Raw genomic sequence first — 27561 nt, forward strand, 5'->3', positions numbered from 1 at the left:
ATAGTTACTTTATAGGTGCTTGATAAATATATTTGTCAATGAAGAGTACCTGTTTATTTGTAAAGTTCGTTGAATGAAAGTCTCTCCTACATGGTTCTTTCATTCAGCAAATATTTGTTGAGTGTTTCTGTGTGCCAGGCACTGCTCCAGGTACTGGGGAACCAGCAGCAAGCAGGTTGACGAAGTCCATTCTCTCAGAATGAGTGTCCCAGTGGAGGGAGACAGGTGATAAACCGTAAGTAGGTGTAGAGTGACCAGGCAGGTGGTGAGTAGTGCCATGAAGAGAACCAGAGCGCGGGGGCTGGAGCGGGTTGGGCAGTGTGACCGAGAAGGCCTCTGGTGAGGGGGTGTTTAGGAGGATGCCCAGGTGAAGGGAGCCAGACTGCTGAGCATGCACTGTGTGCACGGTAACCATCAACTCCCCAGGAAGGGAAATCGAGGCCCAGGAAGGGGAAGGCATTTCTGTAGGGCTCCCCAGTTTAGAGGGAGGCGGAGCTGGGATTTGTCTCATGACTCGGGATCTGCTTCTCTGCTTAAACTCGGTGTCCCCTGAGCGCTCTCTGGCTCTCATGATTGATAATGTTTCATGCTTTATACCCTGTAATGTTATCCCCTTGACGGAGGGGCCTGGCGGGCTACAGTCCGTTGGGTCGCAGAGAGTCAGACACAACTTAAGTGACTTCGCACGCACGCCGTAATGTTGGGATTACAGAGTGCTGCTCTGTTGCCAAACTACAGACAGTGAGAGGCTCCGTCGCATAGTGTCTGCAGGTGTCAGTGCTGGAACCAATTGCTGTTTAGTCGCTCAGTCGTGTCCAACTCTTTGCAACCCCACGGACTGCAGCACGCCAGGCCTCCCTGTCCATCACCAACTCCTGGAGCTTTCTCAAACATATGTCCGTTGAGTCGGTGATGCCATCCAGCCGTCTCATCCTCTGTCGTCCCCTTCTCCTCCCGCCTTCAGTCTTTCCCAGCATCAGGGTCTTTTCTAATGAGTCAGCTCTTCGAATCACATGGCCCACCTGTTGGAGCCAGTTAGCCAGGATTTTAATCCTGGCTCTTGGTTTACTGTTTGAGTGACTTGGGCAAATTACTTAACCTCTCTAATGCTTCATTTTTCTCATCTGTAAAATGAGCATAATAATTCCCCTACCATTCATGTATTATGAGGATTAAGGGAGATTAATACAAGTTAATTGCTTTTGTGGCACATAGAAAACACTTAATATTACTGTTACTCTTGCTGTCTTTATTGCCAGCCTGGCTTCTCTGTCTCTCCTCGATACCCCTCCAAAAACTGCTTTCTGTCTAGAATCAGGGCTACCTTGTTTGTATTCCGATTTCCTCCCGGGGACCATTAGAAGGTCTTGGGTTCACTGTGGACACAGATCCTGCCAAACCCCAAGCCTAATAGACTAGAAAGTCAAAGGAAAATAGTTTGCTTCTCTGAAGCGGTGGCTGCGTCAGGATCCTGTTTCTACATCCTGCCAGCTTATGTGAACGGAAGAGATGTTTCAGGCCCCGCCTGCAAACCACAACTTTGTTTTGAGCCAACTTGACTTGACAGCTTCCCTATTCTACCTGCTGACTTCTTTAGCTCTGCTTTGGCAGCCAGAAGAGCAACTAAACCGGTTTACAGCTAGCCATTTATCACCAATAAAAGCTGAGTGACTCCTAGGAAAATGAGGATTTAAACAGAGTTGATCTTTTTCTCTTTTCCTTTTTGTGTCTCAGACTATAGAAAAGCTGTATCCTACTTTTATAGGAACACCTGGTAATACGTTTAAGGTCTATCCTGAAGCACGTGGATCTTTGTATACGTGTCGGTTTTCTCCTGTAATAAGCACCAAGACTTTATTTTCCCATTTTGGTTATAAACCTAAAAATATATTTACTTGTTTCTGGTTCTTACTTGAGAATGTATAAAACACGGGCTAACCTCTTCTCCCATGTGGATCGTCAGGATGAATGAGACCCTCATGGGCTTGAAGAGTGTGGACTGGTGCGTGCTGCATAACTATTTTTAAAGTCACGTGTTTGCTTTTTTAGTTTTGTTTTTGCCTTCATTTCTCCCTATAGCTATTGATATGCCTTCTTTCTGCTTTGTTGGTTCTGATATTCTGTGAACTGAAGAACCAGATAGTCAGTATGTTAAGGAAGAATGGGCTCTGAGTCTGAGACTAAGAGTAACGGGGAGTATAATCTGAGAGCCTTAGACCCACAGTGGGGCTGTTCTGCTCACCCCCCGGTCCAGGTTGTGCTCCCCAGGCAGGCTTGCTGGCGAGTTGAGGGTAGGGATTTAATCTTCTCAAGTCTTAGGGGGGCAGAGACCCTACCGAAGATGTAGTTGGAGATACAAGTCACATATTCCTTTGGGGTTGGACTACCATGGACTCGTAAGTAAAGCCCTATATCTAATGCTTAGTTAAATTTGTTTTGATTACCTCTTTTTTACCGATTTTTTTTTTTTTTTACGAGTGGCGATACCTTTCTTTGTCCTTGTTGACTTGTTATGCAGAGAAACAAAATAGTTGTAAAATGTTTGAGCATCTCTATTCATGTAGTTGTAAAGTGAGCATCTCTATTCACAGAAATCTTTACCTTAACGTCTTTGGGAAGCCACAGTGAAACTGTGAGTGTGATGGTTGAGTATCTGTAGGCCAGATTTATGTTAGTCATCATTTACTTTGTCTCTACAGGTAGGCCTTTGTTAGGCACTTTCAGCTCATATCCAATAGAACGTGGCAGCATAATCTACCTGAAGTCTGTTGTTTAATAAAATTGTCTCCTTAAAATTGAAATACGTGGGTAGTCCACAGCCTTCGGTCATTGCTGCCATGCATCGTTTTGGCTGTGGATGAAAATGAATAAGCAGCGCTGGAAACCAGGGTCCTCTGGGAACATAAAAACTCTTGTGGCTATTAATGGATTTAATTGTATTTCCTTTCTGCCACCAGGATGTGCAATAACTTGTTTATGCCCTTATCTTTAATGAGGAAAATGGTTCATTAACCATATGCAATCGCATTATCGCTTTGTTTTTATTACTTGCAGATAATCCCCTCCGTCTTTCCTTTTAAAAAAAAAAACAAACTTATAAAAAGGAGTGGCCATGATGTTACTAAGCACTGCCCATTGACCTTTTTGGTTGACTTTTCTATCCATGGAGGAAAAGGAAAGTACCATCTCATTGGGGAAACAAAAGCTTGGGTTGGAAATGGGACAGGATCTAAGCTAAGATTTGGCGTAGGATTAGCTTGGTGTGCTTTGGCCTTAGACCAGTGGTGTGTTTACTTACATTCCTGGAGGGCCTCCTCAGGCAATTGCAATTTCCGTGTTAAACGTGAACTGATAAAAGAAAACTGTCTGGTTCAAGTCCATTTAAGAGAATGTTAGAAAAGTGACTGTTGGGGATGGTGGCCCTATCTGAGTTTAGGTTTGGTTTTGTTTTTCTTTGTTTTGTTTGATGCTCATTCAGGTATTTCCTCCTATTCTTATATCTGGAGGAAAAAAGTCAGCAAATTGCTCTAATCTCTTTAAAACCACGTGCCAGAAATGCTTTGGCTCTGGAATCTGGTTTCTGATTTGGCTTTTCCTCACCATGTGGGTTTGGGTCGTCTCTGTGACTTCTCCTCTACCTGATAGTAACTTCATTCGGTTGGTAGATATCACAGACATCAGATGCCTAGTCACCATTTTATTTTTTTATTTTTTCTCTTTATTTGGCCATGCTGCATGGCACGTGGAATCTTAATTTCCTGACTAGGGATCGAACCTATGCTCTCTGCATCGGAAGTGCAGAGTCTTAACCACTGGACCACCAGGAAAGTCACGCCTGGTCATCATTTTAGACACTGAGGAGAGAGCGCTTAATGTATGTATGTGTGTTTGCTCAGTTGTGTCTGACTCTTTGCAACCCCATGAACTGTAGCACGCTGGGCTCCTCTGTCCATGGAATTTTCCCAGCAAGAATACTACAGTGGGTAGCCATACCATTCTCCAGGGGATCTTCCTGACCCAGGGATCAAACCCAGATCTCCTGGATTGGCAGGCAGATTCTTTACCATTGCGCTACCTAGGAAGAGCATTTAATAAAACAAATAAAATCCAGCTTTCCTGGGAGTTGGGCTTCCCTCATAAAGAATCTGCCTGCAATGCAGGAGACCCCAGTTCGATTCCTGGGTTGGGAACATCCGCTGGAGAAGGGATCGGCCATGCACTCCAGTATTCTTGGGCTTCCCTTGTGGCTCAGCTGGTAAAGAATCCGCCTGCAACGCGGAAGACCTGGGTTTGATCCCTGGGTTGGGAAGATCCCCTGGAGAAGGGAAAGGCTACCCACTCCAGTATTCTGGCCTGGAGAATTCCATGGATTACAGTCCAAGGAGTCGAAAAGAGTCAGACACGACTCAGCGACTTTTACTTTCACTTTCACTTTCCTGGGAGTCACCTTCTCAGGGCAGAGTGGGCAGCAGACAATAAGCAAATGAGTGAGAAAATGATAGGGAATGTCAGATGGGGAAAATTAAAGCAGGAGAGGATTAGATAAGTGAGGCAGAGAGTGTGTGACGACATAAGGTGGTTTAGAAGACCCTCTCAGAGTGGGGGAGTAATGGTGTGGAGCACACACTTAGGCAAGCCAGTGGAGGGAACAGTAAGTACTGGTAGGTTCCAGGAATATCCAGGAGGCCAGTGGGCTGGAGGCAAGTGAATGAGGTGGAGAATAACAGGAGAGAAAGAGAGTGAAGGGACCAGATCTTGTAGGCCTTTGTAGGACTCTGGTGTTGACCTTGAGTGAGATGAGGAAGCCACTGGGATTTCAAGCCAGAGAAGAGACATGATAATGACTTACGTATTAAAATAACCACTGACCCCTGTGTGTAGAAGAGCCCTGTGTAGCAAAGAAGAGCAGGGGCAAAAGTAGGGGGTCCCGTTAGGAGTATGAGAGTGATGTACCAGGAGCTGATGTTGGTTCCAGGCAGGGTGATGGAGAAGATGAGAAGTCATCGGATTCTGGGTATGGTCTTTTTAAGCCTAAAGGATTTGCTTATTTGGGATATGACAGAAGAAACGGATTCAAGGAATGACTTCAAGATTTCATTTAACTTCCTGGTGTCAGTTTTCTGTTTTTCACTTAAAAAAATAATAATTATTGTCATCTCTTTATCGTTAAGTAACATGGTTTGAGAAGAGATCTGTGTAACAGAACTCTTCAAAGCTCTTGAGGAACTTTCTTTGTTTCTCCATTTGCCCCTTGTGATTTAACTGGGAGTAAATTTCCTTGGGGATTTACTGGGTAATGGAATAATCCATAGGTTGGTGACTGATTATATTAAAAATCTAGATAAATTCTTTTAATGCCATAGGCCTTGGTGAAGCTGTTGGAGCAGTGACATCTCACTGTCCCTAATTATTCTGCTGTCATGTTAGTTTGGTCTGGGAGCTCCTCTCTGATCCTCACCTGTTTGATAGTGTTGAATAAGAGAGAGAGCTACCAGTAACAGCCACAGCACATACCCTTTGTCACTAATCCAGTGGAACTGAAAAGTAAAAAACATCTGGTGGGTTCTTTTTTTTTTTTTTTTTAATGACTGGTTTTCTACAGCAGACAGCCTGTCTGTGCTTCGTAGGAGCTGCTCTATAAGGAGGAATCCTGCTGCAGAATGATCTAATTTGTGTAATCTTGAAGGTGGAGCTATTTTTGAAAGAGAACAGAAAAATAATGGAAGCTTTTGCTTGCGAATGCCAGACTGGATCTTACTGACTTAAAAGGAAAAGCACTCAGTTAGATCTTGTAGTCTGAACTCCTGTTTCCCTCCTGTTCTGCTCACCATGTCTAGGTAATATTTATAATAGATACGTTTAGGTGATTGCTGTTGAAAATGGTAGTTGAATTTTTCTTTTCTTCTTTTTTTTTTTTTAAAAAACATTCTAGATAGGTATTTTACTTGTGATTTAGGTAATGTGCGTAGCATAAAGGAACAGTTATCAAATTCAAGAATTAGGATTCTCCTTACAGTTATTTGATGGTTTGCAGCTGGTTCTCAACACTTGGGATTTTATGGCCCCTTTTCCATCCTGAAGTGAAATTTCCCAGATAATAAGATTTATCGACATGTGTGTACAGTGTCTTAACTGCAATATAAAGGAAACATACAAGGAAAGCTGTCTGTAACACAGCAAGTATTTCTATATGTCGATTCTCCGGAGACACGAGTAAGTGTTCACGGCATGTTGGAAACCATAGCTGTCACGTGCTTGCAGGTACACCTTGGCTGGGCTATGGCACCTGTAAGTAGAGACTGATACGGGTGTACCCTGGGGGCCTCATGATACGTGGTTATATCATTGGTAACATGGTTTTCTAAAGTGGTGAATAAATCTTCATCAGATTCTATACAAAACAAAATACAGTGTTTTCTCTATTTACAGTAGTTACATTGGTTACATTTCTGGAAAATTCAGTGTATATTGATTGGTGAAAAATTAGTGACGTTTCTATGTAAACTCTATTTAAATCTTAGGCTTAGAACATTATAAACTGCTTTTTATTTTCATATGTATATGTCTGGAGACACCAAAGACAAATGTATTATGAAGCTAATGAAACTTAAGCTTCAAGGCCCTTTATGTGTACAGGCTACTTCCATGGCCCTATACCTAACTAAAAAAAAAACTTCTTATTGAAAAAGTATAATATATGGTAGTCCTTGGAAAAGAATATACATCATCAGTACAATTGATGAGTTTTTACAAACTGAACATACCTGCAAAATTAGCACCCATATCAGGAAAGAGCACATTACCAACAGCCCAAAGCGTTACCTGGTCCACTTCTAATCACTGCCTCTGCCCGCATCAGAGATGACTAGCATCCTTACTTGTAACTGCATAAGTTAGTTCTGCCTGCTTTGGTTCACTCTTTTTTTTTTTTCATGTTCCAAATGCTGCCACTTTTTGAAAAATTGGAGTATAATTGTTTTGCAATGTTATATTACTTAATGTTGTACAACAAAGTGGATCAGCTGTGTGTGTGCACATATCCCCTCCCTCTTGGACCTTCTCCCCCCGACCCTGTCCCACTCCTCTGGGTCATCACAGAGCACTGAGCTGAGCTCCTTGTGCTATCCGCCAGGTTCCCACTAGCTCTCTGTTCTATACATGGCAGCGTAAGTATTAATATATCAATCCTAGTCTCCCGGTGGCCCCTCCCTGTTCCCTTTCTCCCCTTGTGTCCACTTGCCTGTGTCTCTATTCCTGCCCTGGAAGTCGGTTCATCTGCACCATTCTTCTAGATTCCACATACATGCATTAATACACAATATTTGTTTTTTTTCTTTCTGACTTACTTCACTCTGTATGATAGTCCCTGGGTCTGTTGACATCTCTACAAATGACCTAATTTCTTTCCTTTATGGCTGAGTAATATCCCATTGTGTATATGTACCACGTCTTCTTTATCTATTCATCTGTCGATGGATATTTAAATCACTTCCATACCCTGGTTGTCGTAAATAATGCTGCAGTGAACATTGGGGTACATGTGTGTTTTTGAATTATGATTTTCTCAGAGTATATGCCCAGCAGTGGGATTGCTGGATCATATGGTTCTTCTGTTTTTAGTTTTTCAAGGAGCCTCCATACTGTTCTCCACTGCAGGTGCACTGATTTATGTACCTTGTCTTTTTTTGCTCACCATGATGTTTGTTTGCCTGTGGTTGCAGCTCATGTATTCTTGTTGCTGTATTGTATTCCATTGTTTGAATGTATCTCAAGTTATGTAATCACTGGGCTAGTGCCAGTCATGTGGGAGATTTCCCAAGTCATGTATGGGGCTGCGGTGGCCATTCCTACCCGTCTGCTGGAGGTGATGAGTGCTCTCGTACAGTTTGTTTCATTTCTTTTGAGTAGATAACCAGGAGTGGAATTGATGGGCTGGGTGAGAGTCCCAGGTGGGCCACGTCTCCAGCATCAGTTGCTGTTGTCCTTTTCATTTTAGTTGTTCTGCTCTGGAGGTTGCCCCCGTGGTGTTAATTTGCATGTCCCTGATGATGTTGAGAACCTTTTCCTAAGCTTCCCAACTGTCTGGTATCCTCTTTTATGAACTGTCTGTTCAGGTCATTTGCCCATTTTTCTATTGGGTTGTCTGTTTTTTATTGACTTGTAGAAGTTCTTTTTCTTACAAATATCTTCTCATACTCTGTGGGTTTCCTTTTTACTCTTTCAGTGGTTGTTTGATGAACACAAGTTCTTAATCTTTTTAAATCTGCCCAATTTATCCATTTTCTCCTTTATGTTTAGTGTCTTTGCTGCCCTATTTAAGAAATCTTTTTTTTTTTTTAATTTTAAAAATTTATCTATTCATTTATTTGTTGCTGCCCAGGCTTGTCTCTAGCTGTGGTGAGTGGGAGCTCCTCTGTAGTTGTGATGCACAGGCTTCTCATTGTGGTGGCTTCTTTTGTTGCAGAGCACGAACTCTAGGCATGCGGGCTTCAGTAGTTGCAGTTCCTGGACTCTAGAGCACAGGCCCAGTAGTTGTGACCCACAGGCTTAGTTGCTCTGAGGCAGGTGGGATCTTCCCGGACCAGAGATCGAACCCACGTCTCCTATATTGGTAGGTGGATTCATTATCACTGAGCCACCAGGGAAGCCCCCTATTTAAGAGATCATAGTACATTCAAGATCATGAAGCTATCCTCTAATATTTTCTTCTCAAGCTGTATTATTTTTCCTTTCACATTTAGATCTACGGTTCATCTGAAATTGAGATCTATGTGTGAAGTGAAGAGTTAAGATACATTCCTCCCACAGGGATCTTCCGTTAACCTTGCACCGTTTATTTAAAAGATCATCTTTTCGATGGAAATGTTCTGTCTTGATTATGATGATGCTTACACATTTGTCAAAACTCATGAAACTGTACTCTCGAAATGGGTGAATCTTATTATATTAAAGTTGAAAATAAAACTGAACTGAAAAAAAGATGATCTTTTCCACTGTTCTGTGTCACCTTGATTGTACATTACGTGACAGTTTCTGTGTGAGCCCATTTTTAGACTTTCTGTCTGTACGGTTGGTCAGGTTGTGCATGCTTGTACCGGTGTTCCCCCGTCTCTGTTCCTCCATCCTTATAATAGGCCTGTTACTGAGTGATGTAAGTCTTCAGCTCTGTGCTTCTTCATGTTTGCCTTGACTAGTTTTTGCTCTTTCTTTCCTTAGAAGTTTTAGAATCAGTTTTTCAATTTCCCTGATTTTTTTTTTTTTTTGAGAATTTTATTAGGATTGCATTGCTCTGTGGATTAATTTGGAGTGAACTGAAATCTTCAAAGTATTGGGTCTTCCAATCCATGAATGTGTCATGTCCTTCCATTCAAATATTTAGATCTTCTTTCATTGATTTTGTACTTTTAACATAGAAGTATTGCAAATCTTTCATCTGTTCTTATGTATTTAATATTTTGAAATCTGAGATGTAATGTTGTAACTGTAATTTTGTGTGCTTTCCTTTAGAGGGCCCTCCAGCTTGTATAAACTTTGGCCCTACAAGACCTAGTTCTGCCCCTGGTTAGGACACTTCCACTTATATGAATGTCAGAAATTATGTAGAAAGGTAGTCATTTCTTAACTGCGCAGGACTCCAAGGAACTGTGGGTTGGAGGAGGCCTGGTATTCTTGTTTTTTCCACCACTGAATGTCAGTGGAGTCCTTAATCCCTGTGACAATCCATAAGGCCCCCTGGGGCCGTCTTCACAACCATTATATTTCAGTTATGATAGTCCATGAAGTAAGTGGGTTTGACTTGTTTTAGGAAGAGACCTAAAATAAGTCAGCAATTTTAAATGGTGTCATCCCTAATCTAGACCTTAAAAATTAGCAAATGCTTAATCTTCACAGACTCCTACTATTTATATAGATAGACTGGTAGAATGGATTGAACACTGGACTTGGAGCCAGAAGAGTTAAATCCTGCCTTGAACAACAGCTGTGATTTGTTACTATTTGAGTCTCCCTCTCATCAGAATGGGCTGAAGTAAAAATGACTGTGGAGCTGACTACCTAGGGGTGTTGGGAAGAACAGATGAGCAATCTGTAGATACCTTCTAAGTCTTCGAGCATCGTGGAAAAGCCCTTGAATTCGTCTGTGAGTTTGCTGTCTTGTTTTTGCTGGGGCTGTAGGCGTGATTACCAAGGTGAAGTCTCTTGAACAATGTGAATCTGCCCAGTTTGGGGTTCTATGAGTGTGGTCACTTTAGAAATAACTTATTTATGGAAAGTGGTGTCTGCCTTTTAAAAGGCATGTGTTTATAGGAAGGCAGCAAGAATACTGCTCTGCTGGGATTCCTATGTCTTAATTCTGGCTTTCAAAAAGAAAGTAAGCAAACCACTTACTTTTCATTTCCTTCGTCATCTTACTGCTTAGAAATGCTGTGAGGCTTCTGGTAAAATTTAAGCAAATTTTATGTTCCTCATTGAAAGTTTCCATGTGAGCTTAGGTGATATATTACTATAGTCAAATTCTCATGCATATTAATACACTATAACCCTGGGCTTCCAGCCAAAGGATTGAAAAATCCCTGGCCTGTTACCGGATGGAAAGGTGATAAGATTTTGGAATGTTAAGTTGTGAGAGAGGAAGGATACTGTCTATGCAGTTTTAATAAGGAATAGACTTAATACTTGTATAATACTGAATTACAGTGTAATCTCCTCACTTCCCCCATGACCTTAAGTCTCTGTAGTTAGTATTACCTCTGGAGTGCACCTTCTCATACACACAGATGCTTGCTTTCTATTTATTTATTTGTGTATTTTGCCACACCCCGCAGCATGCGGGATCTTAAGTTCCCTGACCAGTGATCAAACCCATGACCTCTGCAGTGGAAGCATGGGGTCTTAACCACTGGACCGACTGCCGGAGAAGTCCTCATATGCTCGTTTTAATTACATTTTGGTTTCACTTGAAGTTTCAGCATTTGATTATTTTCCAGTCTGGTTTTATTTTTTAACTAGTCCACTTCCCCTTACTAGTTTGTTTTCCCTAGTTGTCATATTTATTTCTAGTCAAAGTTATGCACATATTTTAGAGTCAGCTAGTTCTACAAGGCTTCTTTCAAAAGCCATCTTTGGTTATTATCTGGCGAATTCCAGATGTGGAAGATGGTTTGGCTTGTTCACCATCACCTCATTCTCTCAGTAAAATTGTAATTTTGGTTAGACGATTCTTCAGGGCTTGTGTTATTATGATTCAAGAAAAGCAAGTCACTGTTGAGTTTCATCGCCAACTATGATTTGCCTTTCCTGGCCAACATTTAGATTTCCCAAGCACTCATAACCATCTTTTTTAGGTTTGTTTGATGATAGCTAATGTTAATTGGATGCATAATATGTACTAGGTGCTTCACTAATTGCCGTCCGTGTGTCAGTTCATTTAATTGTCAGACAGGTAGAGGTGTGCAGAGGGGTCAGGTAACTTGCTGAGGAAAGCGACATTGCCAGAGTCCAGACCTTGGCAGTCTGGCCTCAGGATCTATGGTCTAAACTCCTGTGCTGCACTTTTTTTTACTTTCTATTAATATGCACTTCAACATTTTTAAAAATTGAGTTAAAATTTGAATGCAGTGAAGTGTACAGATCTTGGGGTTATAGTTGGATGAGTTTTGACAAAAATATACATTCATATAACCAACACCTTAATCAAGAATTGTTATCACTTCCAGTCAGTCCCCACCTCTCATAGGCACTTACTGCTCTGGTTTATAGTGTCATAGGTTATGTTTGTCTGTTCTTGAGTCTCATATAAGTGAAATCATATACTACATATTCTTGTGTTAACCTTCTTTTTCCAGATGCATCCACATTGTGTGTTAGTGGTTCATTCTTTTTTATTACCAGATAGTGTTTCGTTGAAGCAAATACTAAAATTTGTTTATCTGTTCTCCTGTTGATGGAACAATGGGTTGTTTGCAGTAGTTTTTTTTTTTTTTTAATTTAAAAAATTTATTTATTTTTACTTATTTATTGGCTGTACCATGCAGCATGTGGGATTTTTAATTCCCCAACCAAGGATTGAACTCGTGCCCCCTGCACTGGAGGGCAGAGTCTTAACTACTGGACCACCAAAGAAGTCCCAGCAGATTTTGGCTTTTATTTATAAAGCTGCTGTGAACGTTCGTGTGCAGGTCTTTTGTGGAGTTACACTTTCCTTTCTTTGTGAGTAAATCCTTAGCAGTGGAATGGTTTATCCTTAACTTTCTGAGAAACTGTTGGTTTATAAGAAGTGGTTGCGTCACTTGACATTCTCATTTACTGTGGCAGATTCTAAGGTGGCCCCGTGACCCCCGTCCCCTGGTATTTACGCTTTAGTGTAACCCCTCCCTTTGAGAGTGGGTGGGATGTGTGACTTGCTCCTTCCTAATAGAAAATGACTGAGGTGATGGGATGGATGTGACTGTGTAACCTCACGGGCAGCTTCAAGTCCACAGGCAGTGGGAAATGTGACCCCCAGTTCAGGAACCCATGAAGAACTGAATGTTCTTCATTGCCAACAAGCAGATGAGCTTGGACACAGATCCTGCCCTGCTCAAGCCTCATGTGAGACCACAGCCCCAGTGGGCATCTTGATTGGAACCTTGCAGAGGACTCAGCCCAGCCACAGGTGGACTTCTATCCTCCTGAAACTGTGAGATGTTGGCATGTGTCGTCGTCAGCTGCTACATTTGTGGTCATATTGTGTGCAGCAGTAGGTAACTCATTCAAACAGCGTACAAACGTTCCTGTTGCTCCACATTTCCACCAGCATTTCATTTTGTCAGTCTTTTTTCATTTTAGCCATGTGAACAGATCTGAGATGTTCGCTCCTTGTGATTTTAATTTGCATGACTAACTGGATTTCCCCGGTGGCTCAGTGGTAAAGAATCTGCCTGCCAATGCAGGAGACTTGGGTTCAGTCCCTGGGTCAGAAAGATCCCCTAGAGAAGGAAATGGTAACGCACTCTAGTATTCTTGCCTGGAGAATTCCATGGGTAGAGAAGCCTGACAGGCTACAGTCCATTGGGATCACAAAGAGTCGGACACAACTGAGCAACTAACAGTTACTTATATTTACATCTATATTTATATTTTACCACCATTTATTCTATGCTATTCTTATAAAAACAGAACAGCTTTCTCTAAATTAGTCTTTATGAGCCATTTGAGACTAAGTTATGTATATGATTCCCTCTTTCCTGAAACATTCCCCTGAATCAAGTGCACTCCTAAATAACTACTGCATTCCCTCTTAGGCAGGTCGTTAGTTAGCATCAATAAAACCCTTCTCTCCAATCCACAGACCCTGCTCACATTTTGCCAGCTGCCCAGCAGCCCCTCCTTTTTGGTTTTGGTCCAGGATCCCACCATGGAACACGCATTGGGTTTAGTCGTCAGGTCTTTGCGTGTCCTCCACTCTGGGATAACCCCTCAGTTCTTTCCTGTCGTCCGTGTCCCCAGCAGCTGTGTGTTCAGGAGGATGATCTGCAAGCTGAGTCTATTACTGTTTCCTCATGCCCAGTCGCAGGTCGTGATGCTTCGATAATCTCAGTCCGTCCCATCATAGAGCACATGGTGGTAACTAGTCCTGTTACTGGTGATGTTGACCTTGATCATCTGGTCGTGTTGGTGTCTGCGTGGCATCTCTGATTTTCTGCTTGTAAAGGCATTGTTTTTCTTTTTGTAACTGATGAGTATTTTGTGTGGAGACATTTTAAGATCATGTCAATATCCTGTTTCTCATCAGACTTCAAACTTACCAGCGTTAGTGTTTTGCCTGAAACAGCAACAACTCTGTGTTTGCCAAATGGTGTTTTTTTGTTTACATTATTCCGTCTACATTTATAAATTGTTCTGTTGTAAGGGTAAGCCTTTCTCATCTCCTTCCTTCCTCCCTCCCTCGCTCCCTTTCTTTCTTTTAGTATAGACTAATGGATTTGTGATTTATTCATTGTGTTGTAATTTACTAGTATTATGATTTATTTTGATGCTCAGACTACCCCAGATTTGGTCAGTGAGAGCTGTTTCAAGCTGTTTCCCTTTTATACGTCCTTTGTATTCTTTGAACACTTCTGATTTTTCTAGAACAAGATGTTCCATGCTTATCTTGTGTTTTCCGTGTCCTGGCCCAGGAGCCTGCCACTCCTCTAAGGAGTCCTGGTTCTGTTAGTGGAGGATGGTATTTAGAAACCAAGATTAGGAGTTTGTTGTGCTCACTCTTAGAGGATGTCATTGCTTCTAGATGTGCTCAGAAGATGGAGCCTGGAAATGTGCGTAGCTACAGCACGTACCACCCCCCCCCCCACACACACACAGAGTTTCTCTATTTCTGTAGAAAACCCGGATTTTTTTTTTTTAAACTATAAAATACCCCGAGTTCAAACTAACACCTTCAGTTCCCATCTAACACCTCAGGGTGCTCTCCAGCCCTGTCGCTTCCCATGTTTGCTAGTGCCTTTTCCAAGAGTGAGGAGTCTGGCTTTCATTATCCTTAACATATTTACTTACTTGCTGATTGTAAGTGATCTCCCAACTCCCCTGGCCTTCTCCCTGCTCTGCCGTGTCTACGCCCTGCCCCAGCGCGCCCTGGGTCCTTGAGCACTAGCAGGCACAAGTTGGGGAATGGGGAGCCTGGCAGTAGACTTCTTAACCTTGACACTCAAGACAGCAGAGGTGGAAAGGGAGAAGCAACCCAGTTTACTCCATAAAATCTTAAGTAGTATTTGTTTCAGTTATTTACTCTTGTGTGGGAAAAAAAAAAAAAAAAAGCCACTCTGAACGTTAGCTGCTTAAAATTTGAAGTGTTCTTTGGCACACAGATCTGCAGTTTAGGCTGAGCTCGGCAAAGATCCTCCGCTCCACTCGAGGTCAGTTGGGCAGCTTGGAGGCTGGGGGCTGGAATCTGGTGCGAGCTTTTTTACTCAGCTCTCTGACAGCCTGGGCTCCTGCTGGGACACCTAGAGGTGGCCTTCCCGTGTGGCTGTTTGGCTTCCTCACATCGTGGTGTCTGGGTTCCCAGGGCTGGCATCACCAGAGAGAGAGAGAGCCAGGTGGAAGCCGTATTGCCTTTGCTCACATGACCTGGGACATTAGAAGCGAATCACTAAATCCAGCCCATATTCAAGGGGATCTTTGTTTTCTGCCTTTTCATGAGAGGACTATCAAAGAATTTTTAGACATGTTTTAAAACCAGTTTAGTATTAATATTTTAAAATGTTTTCTGAATGAATGAGAGATTCTTTCATTCGTACAGTTGAATTCTTTTTTTAGTACTTTTCATTCATTTTGTTTAAAAGTTAAAAAATATATCTGTATATGCTTTTGTGGGTGTGCTAAGTCACTTCAACCATGTCCGATTCTCTGCGACCCTATGGACTGTAGCCCGCCAGGCTCCTCTGTCCGTGGGATTCTCCAGGCAAGAATACTGGAGTGGATCTTCATGCCCTCCTCCAAGGGGTCTTCCCAACCCAGGGATGGAATTTGCGTCTCTTAAGTCTCCTGGGTCGGCAAGCAGGTCCTTTGCTACTTTAGGTGCCACCTGGGAAGCCCTATATGTGCTTTTACGTAGATTCATAAAAGAAATTGTATAGGATACATATCATGTAAATCTGTGTATATATATGTATTGTTTAGTGAAGTCTGTTGTTTCTTTGTTTTGTTTCTTTTGTCTTCTCCTTGCTCTTCACTTTCTCATTTTCCATTACTCCCTACCAGCTAACTCATTTATATCCTTCCATATTTTTCTCCATGGAACGTCCTAGGTGGCTCAGTGGTAAAGAATCCACCTGCCAATACAGGAGTCCTGGGTTCGATCCCTGGATCAGGAAGATCTCCTGGAGGAGGAAATGGTAACCCACTCCAGTATTCTTGCCTGGAAAATCCCATGCACAGAGGAGCCTGGCCGGCTACAGTCCATGGGGTCGCCAAAGAGTCAGACACGACTTAGCAACTAAACAACAGCAGCATATTTTTTCTCCATACTCGTGTATACACACACACACAGAGTGACTGGGGATATCCTTTAAAAAATGGAGTCATATTGGAACTGATTTTTGCATCCTTTCTCATTGAGCACCTTGTAGAAATTCCTGTTAAGTCAAGAGATTTTATTCTGTTTTGTTCTTCTTAAGGGCTGCACATCTTCTGTTTTCTGATTTGGTTATTTGGCCGTGAAAGGATAGAAGACTAAGCTCAAGAAATAGGAATGGAGAGGGACAGGCTTTAAGGAAAAGGAAGTCGGGAAGAGAGAGAGGAGTATTCGGTTGGTATTCCCGGGGTCTCAGACCAAACGAGCCACAGAAGGGGACGGGAGGTTGGAAAAATGCTGTGGGGAGGCATATTAATGGATTTTATCTGAGAAATGAGTGTTTCTGTGTACATTAAAATTGCCTACCAGGCATCTGAAGGCACCGGACAGGCACTCTGGTCCAAGGAGAGGATTGGGGCTGAAAGACAGAGCTGTGAAGTGGGTGATCGCTTGAGGGAGAGCTGTGCTTGGCCAATATGTGCTGTTCGCGGGAGACTTAATGACACCAGGGTCCTGTGTGTTTATAGCTGATGCATTGCGTTCTGTCTATTTTTCTGGAAGCAGAGTTTTTATTTTCATTTTATGTAGTGTGGACTGAGAGAACCTTCTGCTAAATAGAGCTGTGAGTTTGCTAGTCTTTTGGAGACATGTAAGACATTGAAAATTTGAAACCAGAGATGCCTGATGGGAACTTCCTTAATCTCTTCTCTCGGATCGAACCAGCCCAGGCTGCATGAGGTAATTAATGTCATTGAATGGCTGAAGAAAGGTTTTTTTTTTTTCCCCCTCTTTCCTTTTATGTTAGAGAACGGATTTGTAATACAGCTAAGTAATGGATGCAAAATGAATAGAGCAGACAAATGATTCTGCCGAGGCTCTAGAGCTGATTACCACACCAATTCCTTTGGGATGATGATGGTGATGATGTTTAAAATACTGACTTGAAGTCAGTAGTGGAGAATTAAAATGCCATGTCCTTTTAGGGAACAAAAGTCTTGTTCTCCATACCCCCACTGGCTCCTGAACAGTTGAGGGGTGATTGTTCTTATTTTCTACTTTTAGATTCGGTTCCTGAAGCTCGAAGCTAGGCTAGCCCACAAGTTCCATGTCGATGGTAAAGTTGAAATGATAAACACCTTCAGATTTAATTTTGATGGGGGATGTGGAGAGAGTGAAGGGTGCTCTCGTTATTGTTCTTTCTCTTTGGTCTCCCCCCCCCCGCCCCCCTCAAAATAACGTCTATAGACAACACCAGATGTCAACTGTTTGTGAAGTGTGCTCAGAAAACTACCAAAGTGAGTATGGTACAGGCTTGGCCATAAAGAGCTCATTGTCTTGGTGGAAACAGCTGACAGTTGTACAAAGCAAGCTGAAATCAGCCGCACACAGAGATACATGCTGTGGTGATACAGGAGAAGAGGGCATTAATTCCTCTATAGAACCTGGCATTTGAACTGGAATTTTTGCTTTCAGCTTCTTGATGTGGGAAATTTCAGAAATATACCAAAGTAGAGAAAGCGTGATGAATCCCTGTGACCTCACCTCCCAGCTTCATTATCAGCTCAAGGTTGTTTCATCTGTATCCCCACCTCCTACCCGACTCGCACCTCCAGATTATTGAAGCACATCCCAGATGACACAGGATTTCTGCTATAACAATTTCAACATATCTCTAAGGAGTAGGGGCACATTTTAGAAGCATATAACTACAATGCCTTTACCCCTCGTAAAATAATTGACAGTAAGTCCCTAATATTGATTCCTTATAGTGAGGTGGACTGTACTTTATAGAGAGAAGACTTTTCTAGTGGGAGGAATTTTGTTACTGGGAGGAAGGGAATTCAGGTTGCGGGGAACAGTCTCTGCAGAAGCAGGGAAATATGCGTACGTGACAGGTGGTAAGAGTCTGGCTTAGGGCTGCAGCGATGGACGTGGAGAGAAGATGGCAGAGAGGAGTCAGTGTGGAGGAAGAGTCAGTGGGATTGTACTGTTGCGGACAGCAGGTGTATCGTCCCTCTCTTTCTGGGTAGCAGTGCTGAGTGGTCATTTCGAGCCATACAGAACAGGGAGGGCAGACCATGTCCTACTCCCAGCCAGGGTTTTATAAATGAAGTTTTGGGCACACAGCCACATCCTTTCACGGGCATATGGTCTACAGCTGCTCTTGCCCCACAGAGGCAGAGTTGAGTGGTTGCAGCAGACACCCTATGACCTGCAAAGTCTCAGATACTTACTGTTTAGCTCTTTATTTATTTATTTATTTATCATGTATTTTTATTAGTTGGAGGCTAATTACTTTACAGTATTGTAGTGGTTTTTGCCATACATTGACATGAATCAGCCATGGATTTACATGTATTCCCCATCCCGATCCCCCCTCCCACCTCCTTCTCTACCCGATCCCTCTGGGTCTTCCCAGTGCACCAGCCCTGAGCACTTGTCTCATTCATCCAACCTGGGCTGGTGATCTGTTTCACCCTTGATAATATACATGTTTCAATCTGTTTAGCCCTTTAGAGAAAAAGTTTGCTGACCCTTGGTCTAAAAGAAACTGGGTCCTGGGTTTAGTGCTTTCAGAAGGCTATGTTGAATGTTCTGGTGAGGAGCAGCTGTGGCTTTGTGAGGCTTAGGAGTGAGAAGGGTGGGAATTTGTTTAGTTCTGACTTCATCATTCACTCGATAGCCTGAGAAAGTCCATATCTCTAAGAATTTCTCTGTTTGATTTGATCTTGTTTGTTGTCTTTCCTACCAGTCAGGGATTTTTGCCTGTTTTTTTAGCTACTCCATCCCCAGGGTCTGGCTTAATGTCAGACACTTAGCAAGCACTCAGTAAATAATTGTTGAATAAATAGGTGAATGCATTTTTTTTTTCTGCTCTTCTGCGTTAGATACATTTGGAGCTTCTTGGGGGACAAGAAGGATGTATTCGTAGGTGACGATGCTATTATGTAGAATGCATTATAATTTTCTGCCACCAAAGTTTAGGACAGTGTTTCATCAATACAATAGAGTCTTGAGCAGCAACTAAAACTAGTAATTATGAAGAGTGTAGAAATGTGAGAACATGTTTATAATGGGTCAAAATCTTATGCACACTGCCTCTCTGAAATATATATGAATATGGACAAAGACTGGAAAATAATGCAAAATGAAATGATTGTTTTAAGACAGTGGATTTTTGGGATAGTTTTTCTCTCTGGATTTTTCTTTAATGCTGCTGTTTTCTCATATATTCAATAATGGTTTTAAAAATGTGTAATTTTTCTATGCCTTCCACGCCTGCCCCATGCACATACTTCTGCAGCATGTCCAGAAATATAACCATTAGTTTGGGTCACAAATAATGCAGTAATCAGAAATTAGAGTTAGTATTGGGAAGGTGGGTGGGCATTATGGGTGCATGTTTCACTTTATCCCCTGGGTAAACTGCTACCGCATACCTCCCAGTAGGATATGCCTGTGAGCTTTCTTGGCTGGAGTCTATATATAAGCTTACATTTAGACAGAAGCCCTCTTATTTGAAAGGGAACATGAATGGGCATGGTAGGAAGGAGTGGTCTGGGTGAGAATGTCTTACGTTTGCGTTTTCTGAGAGCTGGGCTCCCCCTTCCTCTTATTCTGAGATGCATGGTCTGCCTGGTTTTTCTTTTTCCACATTTTCTTGGGGATATAGTCATTTGGGGCAGTCATGTGGTTTTCTCATTTCACTTTCAGGCTGCCTTTAAAAACGTGAATAGGGGCTTACCTGGTGGTCTAGTGGTTGAGACTCTGCCTTGCAATGCAGGGGGCACCAGGTCAGTTCCTGGTCAGGGAACTAAGGTTCCACTTGCTGTGGGATGTGGCCCCCCCAAATTTTTTTTTTAATTATAAAAGGAAATCCATGGATAAATCTTTTCTTTGTTCTTCAGTTTCTCCATGTGCGAAATCGTTGTTCTCTATACATCTTCCAAGGATGTGGTGAGTTTACAACCCTTTTATTTAAATAGGTGTTTGTGTTTGTTCTACACATTGATGTTTCTAGGTTATATAGAGTTGGTACTTCAGCCTCTAGACTTTGTCTGAGTGTCTCATCAGGTGCTAGAATTCTACATTGCAAAACAAGATACAGAAAGATCTCACAATTTCAGAAGCCTACTCTTTAAGGGAATGTTACTCCCTTGAGAGTAATGGGGCTTCCCAGGTGGCTCACTGGTAAAGAATCTGCCAAGCAGGAGACCTGGGTTTGATCGCTGGGTTGGGAAGATCCAGGGAAGGAAATGGCAACCCACTGCAGTATTCTTGCCTGGGAAATCCCATGGACAGAGGAGCCTGATGGGATACAGTTATGGGGTCGCAAAGAGTCAGACATGACTTGGCTACTAAACTCACACCAAAGAGAGTAATAATTAAAATATCACCTCTCAGGTTTAGCAAATGGGAAGATGGTGAAGTATCTTTTCTCAGTTCATTCAAGGTAAAACCCAGAGTCTTTCTAGTGGTCTGCAGGAGCCGATGTGATAAGACTGCCTGCCCGGGGCGCCCCCCTCCCCGACTTGGACCACCTGCCGCTTCTTCATGGGTCACCCATTCTCACTTGGGCCTGTTGCACTTCCTTGGGAATACCAGACGTGGCCTGCCTCTCTGCACTGCCTCTGCCAGCCGGACAGAGGGCTCGTTCTCATTCTTTGTTTGCTCAAGTGTCACCTTCCCAGCGAGGCCTGCCCTGAGCCCTCCTTCCCCCACACTGTTCCTGCTGCTTTTGGTCCATAGCATTTGTCAATCTCTAACACACTATGTAATTTCCTTATGTGTTACGTTTGTTGTTTACTGTCTCCTCCCATCTCATTGGAACTGAGAACTTCCAGATGTACAAGCTGGATTTAGAAAAGGCAGAGGAACCAGAGATCAAATTGGCAACATCCATTGGATCATAGAAAAGGCAAGGGAATTCCAGAAAAACATCTGCTTGATTACGACGCTAAAGCCTTTGCCTGTGTGGATCACAACACACTGTGGAAGATTCTTTTTTTTTTTTTTTTTTTCAGTGGGTTTTGTCATACATTGATGTGAATCAGCCATAGATTTACACGTATTCCCCATCCCGATCCCCCCTCCCACCTCCCTCTCCACCCGATTCCTCTGGGTCTTCCCAGTGCACCAGGCCCGAGCACTTGTCTCATGCATCCCACCTGGGCTGGTGATCTGTTTCACCATAGATAGTATACATGCTGTTCTTTTGAAGTTGTGGAAGATTCTTAAAGAGACGGGATACCAGACCACCTGACCTGCCTTCTGAGAAACCTGCATGCAGGTCAAGGACCAACAGTTAGAACCAGACATGGAACAGTGAGCTGATTCCAAATTGGGAAAAGAGTACATCAAGGCTGTATATTGTCACCCTGCTTGTTTAACTTACATGCAGAGGATATCATGTGAAATGCCAGACTAGATGAAGCACAAGCTAGAATCAAGATTGCTGGGAGAAATATCAATAACCTCAGATATGCAGATGACACCACCCTAATGGTAGAAAATGAAGAACCAAAGAGCCTCTTGACGAAGGTGAAAGAGGAGAGTGAAAAGCTGACTTAAAAGTCAACATTCAAAAAACTAAGATCATGGCGTCCAGTCCCATTACTTCATGGCAAATAGATGGGGAAATGATGGAAACAGTGAGACTTTATTTTCTTGAACTCCAAGATCACCGTGGACAGTGACTGCAGCCATGAAATTAAAAGACACTTGCTCCTTGGAAGAAAAACTATGACAGATCTAGACAGTGTGTTAAGAAGCAGAGACATCACTTCGCTGACAAAGGTCTGTATAATCCAAGCTATGGTTTTTCTAGTAGTCATGTACGGATGTGAGAGTTGGATCATCAAGAAGACTGAGCACCAAAGAATTGATACTTTCAAATTGTGGTGCTAGAGAAGACTCTTGAGAGTCCCTTGGACAGCAAGGAGATCAAACCAGTCAGTCCTACAGGAAATAAGCCCTGACTATCCATTGGAAGGATTGATGCTGAAGCTGAAGTTACAATATTTTGGCTAAGTGATGCGAAGAGCCAACTCATTGGAAAAGACCCTGATGGTGGGAAAGATTGAGGGCAAGAGGAGAATGGGGTGACAGAGGATGAGATGGTTGGATAGCATCAATGACTCAAAGGACATGAGTTTGAGCAAACTCTGGGAGATGATGAAGGACAGGAAGGTATGCTTCAGTCCATGGGGTTGCAAAGAGTTGGACATGACTGAGTGACTATACAACTCCTCTCCCAGCTGGAATGGAAGCTCCATGAGGGTAAGGATTTTTGTTGGTTTGGTTCACTGTTGCACCCCTAGTGGCTAGAGTAGGGTCAGCTGCACAGTAGGTGCTTGGTAGAAGGAAATGGCAGCCCCCTCCAGTACTCTTGCCTGGAGAATCCCATGGACAGAGGAGCCTGGCAGGCTACAGTCCATGGGGTCACGAGAGTCGGACACGACTTAGCAACTAGAGAGAGAGAGAAATATTTTTCGAATGTTTGCAGTTTCTGGGACCCTGAGTTTCACTTTCCAGTTGGAGTCTTACTTACATGATTGTTATTACTCTACCATCTTGACTCCAGGGATGCTCTGTTCCCCCTTTAATGAAAAAGATGAAAACGTCTTCTCTTGGTTCTGCCTTGGTGTAACTGAGATTGGCGGGGAGTTCAAGGAAACGTTTTGAGTGCTAAGAACAATGAACAAATGAGTACAGAAGATGCAAGGAGTGTAATAGTCTAGTTTACAGTGATGACTCTGAAATCTGCCATAGTTAGCTGGCTCTGGTATCTTACATGCCCTGTGCTAGTCTCCCTTCTTCTGAGAAATCTACTCTTGGCCTCAACCAACCTGTGCTGACCTTGTCTAGATCTCCAGCCTGTGGCTTCATCTTACCATCCTCGGCTGAGGCGCTCCCTGCTGGGGCATCTTCACAGCTGTCATTGAGGCCAGCAGAACTCTTGTTTTGTTGGGCCACCATGAGAAATAGCACAGGCTGAGTCTCTTAAACAGCAGATGTTTGTTTCCTTGCAGTTCTGGAAGTCCAAGATCGAGGTGCCATCAGGGCTGCATTCTGGTAGAACCTCCCGCCCTGGCTTGCAGAGAGCCCCCTCCTCGCCGTGTCCTCCTGTGGCCTTGCTCTCCGTGCGCTCCGAGGGGAGATCAAAGGTGTCTCGGTCACATCCGACTCTTTTCAACACCTTGGACCGTAGCCCACCAGGCTCCTCTATCCGTGGGATTCTCCAGGAAAGAGTACTCGTTGGGTTGCCATTTCCTCCTCCAGGAGATCTTCCTGACCCAGGGATGGAACCCACGTCTCCTGCGTCTCCTCCATTGGCAAGTAGATTCTTTACCACTGAGCCACCTAGGAAGCCCCTGGTATCTGTTACTCTTCTTATAAGGACACCAGTCCTGTTGGCTTAGGGCCCCACCTAATGACCTCACTTAACCCGAATTTCTTCCCTAAAGGCCCTGTCTCCAAACGCAGTCATCTTGGAGGTCAGGGCTTCAAGATGAGAACTGGGGGTGTGGGTAGGGGAGGAGACACAGTTCAGTCATAATTGTCATTGCTCTTACTGGAGCGAATAGCATTATGCTTCATTCAGGTGAGACAGCACACACGTGGTATGGCCTTCTCTAATATTTTAAGTTCAGTTCAGTTGCTCAGTCGTGTCCGACTCTTTGCGACCCTATGAACCGCAGCACACCAGGCCTCCCTGTCCATCACCCACTCTTGGAGTCCACCCAAATCCATGTACACTGAGTCAGTGATGCCATTCAACCATCTCATCCTCTGTTGTCCCCTTCTCCTCCTACCCTCGTTCTTTCCCAGCATCTTTTTTTCCCAGCATCCCAGGGTCTTTTCAAATGAGTAAGCTCTTCGCATCAGGTGGTCAAAGTATTGGAGTTTCAGCTTCAACATCAGTCCTTCCAGTGAGCTGATCTCCTTTAGGATGGACTGATTGGATCTCCTTGCAGTCCAAAGGACTCTCAAGAGTCTCAAGACTCTGATATTTTAGCTGACATTTACTGAACTAAACTAACCGTGTCCCAGATTGCGTGCTGTGTGTAGGACATACCGTTTCCTTGCCGTCGTTGAAGCCCAAGGCTCAGCAGAGGAGACGGAGCAGACTGACGAGTACTATGAGGATGCATATAGGTGTCAGGGAAAGCGTCCTTGAGAAGCTCTCTTATAATATTCTTGCACACCTGTCAATAAATACCTGTGGTTATAGCACCATAGCATATAATGTAATAATACAGTAACAGTTCACACATATGGTAACAAGGGCAGCTCCTTCCAACTCTAGCCTAAATCCTCTTCCTCATCTTTCCCTGGCTTTAGTCCTCCAGCCTCTCTCCCCAGCCTTTACCTCCCCAACATATTCCCCTGTTATTATAATAATCAATGACTTTTCTTCTCATTCTCTGTTGAAAGTTACTGATTTTTTTTTTCCTGTTTCCTTTTCCTTAACAAGTTGAGTTGAACATTTAGCTCTCTGTTCTCATCTCATAGCTTTCTGCAGAGGCAGTTCCTGGTGCTTAGTGAGAACTGTTCCCATCAGAGCCTCCTGTTTGCCATGAATAAAGGCCGAAGGAGATTGTCAGCCAACATTATTGCCCAGTTTATAAGATGGCAATTACTGACGCAGCATTTTGTGAGGTTCTTACTATACAAATGGCACAAGTGATTTGACAAGTTATGACTCCAGAGAATTCCATACACTGTAAGCCAACATTTCGTTTTCCTTTTCAAGGGGATACACATGCCATTAAATTAAGTTTGTTTCGCCTGCCATGCATTTTGAGCTGAGCTGGCTTTCCTGCCTCTGCCTAGTGCGTTTATGAGAGAGTCACCAATTTCTCTAAGAGCATGGCCATCGAGGGAGCAGCCTCATTCGGCCTCAGTCTCATTAATGCTTCTTGGTCTTGAAATAATAAAAAAGCTCTTATCACTTATTGCTTCCTGACCCTGTGATCAACCACCGAAGCTCCTACCAAACACCTCCTGATTTTCACGGCTTGCCTTTAGTGCATCGCATACTCTGTAAGATACTCGGAAGCTGATAGATATTCTCTGTGGTCCTTCTCTTTCCTGTCGGTTCTGTCCCCACATCTTTGTGTATGATGTTTCTGGTCCCAGACGGGTCACCTTCTGACTCGTTAAGCTGAACTTATCTTCAACAGCTTTTATGATTGTGTAGTAGAGGCTTTTCAAAAAGGTTTTAAATCTCGTTCTCTCTTGTTTCTTTCCCTACTATCCTTTCCTTTTATCTTTCTAGTCCAGTTTTCCTTGTCCATTTGTCCATCTGTCCTCTCTCCCTCTACCTGACACTTGTTGAACATTTGCTAGGTAATTGTTGTTGTGGAACTTTCTTGGTCCTCCTGACTGTAGCCGTGGCCTTCACATACTTTTTTTTTGTCTCTGTAACCCATTTTCCTTTTCCATCCTCTCATGGAATATTTTCTGATACTCTGACAGCTGTCGCTTGTAATTAGTGAAGTTAATTTCTTCAGCAGATGATTCTCTTTTCTCTGTTATTAGCTTTCAGATTTTACTGGCCTTGTTTTGTAAATAGGTCTATCACAAAGGCTACTATACAAACAGGGAAGTACATGTGATTTTCTCTTTGTTCTTTCTCATTATTTAACTGACTCATGGTACCTTCATCAATGGAGAAACTGTCAAATAGAAATTCAGTGTAAGCCGCACATGTATTAAAAAAAAACTTTATTGAGATGTGATTTACATACTGTACAATTCACTTTATTTAAAGTGTATTGGTTTTTAGTATATTCACAGAGACATGCATACTTTAAAATTTTACAATAGCCACATGAGAAAAGGAAAAAGAAACAGATGAAATTAACTTTAATAATGATCTTATTTAACCCACTGTATCTAAAGTAAATATGATCAATAAAAAAGAACTTCTGCTGTTTCAGTTATTAAATTTAAAATTCATCTAAGTTAAATAGAAAGTTTAAATATCATCTCTTAGTTGAACTAGCTACATTTTAAATGCTCAGCAACCACCTGTGGTCACTGGCTATGACCACATTGGATCACGGAACTCTCGGACAGTCTTGTTGTAAGATGGTCCTGCCTTAGGCAACTGTGATGTTTATCAAAAACGCACACTTTCTGACTGTTTGGTGGGGAACCTGTTTTGGAACATGAACCAAAGTTACTTGGCTGACAGAGCTGAGCAACAGTATGTTTTATTTGCTGTTGGACGGTGAGAGGATGGAAGATGCAGAACAGAGTCTTTTCCAACATGACTTCAAGAGGATGCAAGAGTTGGCAAAAAATTTCGCTCAGTCAGTAGCTTTCCCATTCATACATTTTCATCCTCATACATAGATGTGCTTAGTTGACATTAAGCACCTCTTATTTCTCAGAAATAACTGTAATTTTGTCTTTCGTATCTAGTTTGTCCCATGAAGCTTTTTGGTGTTTTCAAGGAGCAAATAAAGATATAGTGTTCTCTTTTTCCAGCCTTCTAATCTGCTATCTCCTACATGTTTTACTTTTTCCTACAGATTCTTTCTGGATCAGTCAATTTAGTTGCTCACTCGTGTCCGACTCTTTGCAACCCCATGGCCTGCAGCGTGTCAGGCCTCCCTGTCCATCACCAACTCCCAAAGCTTGCTCAAACTCATGTCCATCCAGTTGGTGATGCCATCCAACCATCTCATCCTCTGTCATCCCCTTCTTTTCCTGCCTTCAATCCTTTCCAGCATCAGGGTCTTTTCCAGTGAGTCAGTTCTTCGCATCAGGTGGCCAAAGTGTTGGACTTTCAGCATCAGTCCTTCCAATGAATATTCAGGACTGATTTCCTTTAGGATGGACTGGTTGGATCTCCTTGCTGTCCAAGGGACTCTCAAGAGTCTTCTCCAACACCACAGTTCAAAAGCATCAGTTCTTTTCAGCTTTCTTTATAGTCCAGTTCTCACATCCATACGTGACTACTGGAAAAACCATAGCTTTGACTAGACAGGCCTTTGTTGGCAAAGTTAATGATTCTTTACTACCAAGTTAAAAATCATGAAACAATTTGAAAGTATGAGAAGTGGCAATAACTTCAAGTGCCCCAAGATGTTAGTCTGGTATAAGTTACTGTCATTTGAATACTTGGAGCTAGCTGTATTGACTCTAAAAGTCTGGCAGTTCCTCAAAAGATTAAACACAGTTTAACCATCAGACCCAGCAGTTCTACTCTTAGTTGGTATTGGTGCTGAGTCACTAAGTCATGTCCAACTCTCTGCGACCCCATGGACTGTATAGCCTGCCAGGCTCCTCTGTCCTTTTGATTTCCCAGGCAAGAATACTGGAGTGGGTTGCCATTTTCTTCCCCAAGCGTTTACGCCTAGATATATACTTAAAAGAAATGAAAACACACATTCTTACAAAAACTTATACGTGAAGGTTCATAGCAGTGTTACTCATGACAGCTAAAAAGTAAAAACAACCTACCTACTGATGGGTGGATGAGTAAAATGTGGTGTAGA

General features: G+C 42.8%; 1 protein-coding gene and 1 non-coding gene across 2 annotated transcripts in view; one reads left to right on the forward strand and one right to left on the reverse strand.

Moving 5' to 3' along the window:
• PACS1 (phosphofurin acidic cluster sorting protein 1) overlaps positions 1-27561 on the forward strand; it is a 145086-nt gene that overhangs the window by 8805 nt on the left and 108720 nt on the right. The window lies entirely within an intron of this gene.
• Positions 3755-3827, reverse strand: TRNAG-UCC. The gene has a single exon. It is a non-coding gene; the product is annotated as a tRNA-Gly (tRNA).

Source organism: Cervus canadensis, chromosome 29 (assembly GCF_019320065.1).
Source record: "Cervus canadensis isolate Bull #8, Minnesota chromosome 29, ASM1932006v1, whole genome shotgun sequence".
NCBI lineage: Eukaryota > Metazoa > Chordata > Mammalia > Artiodactyla > Cervidae > Cervus > Cervus canadensis.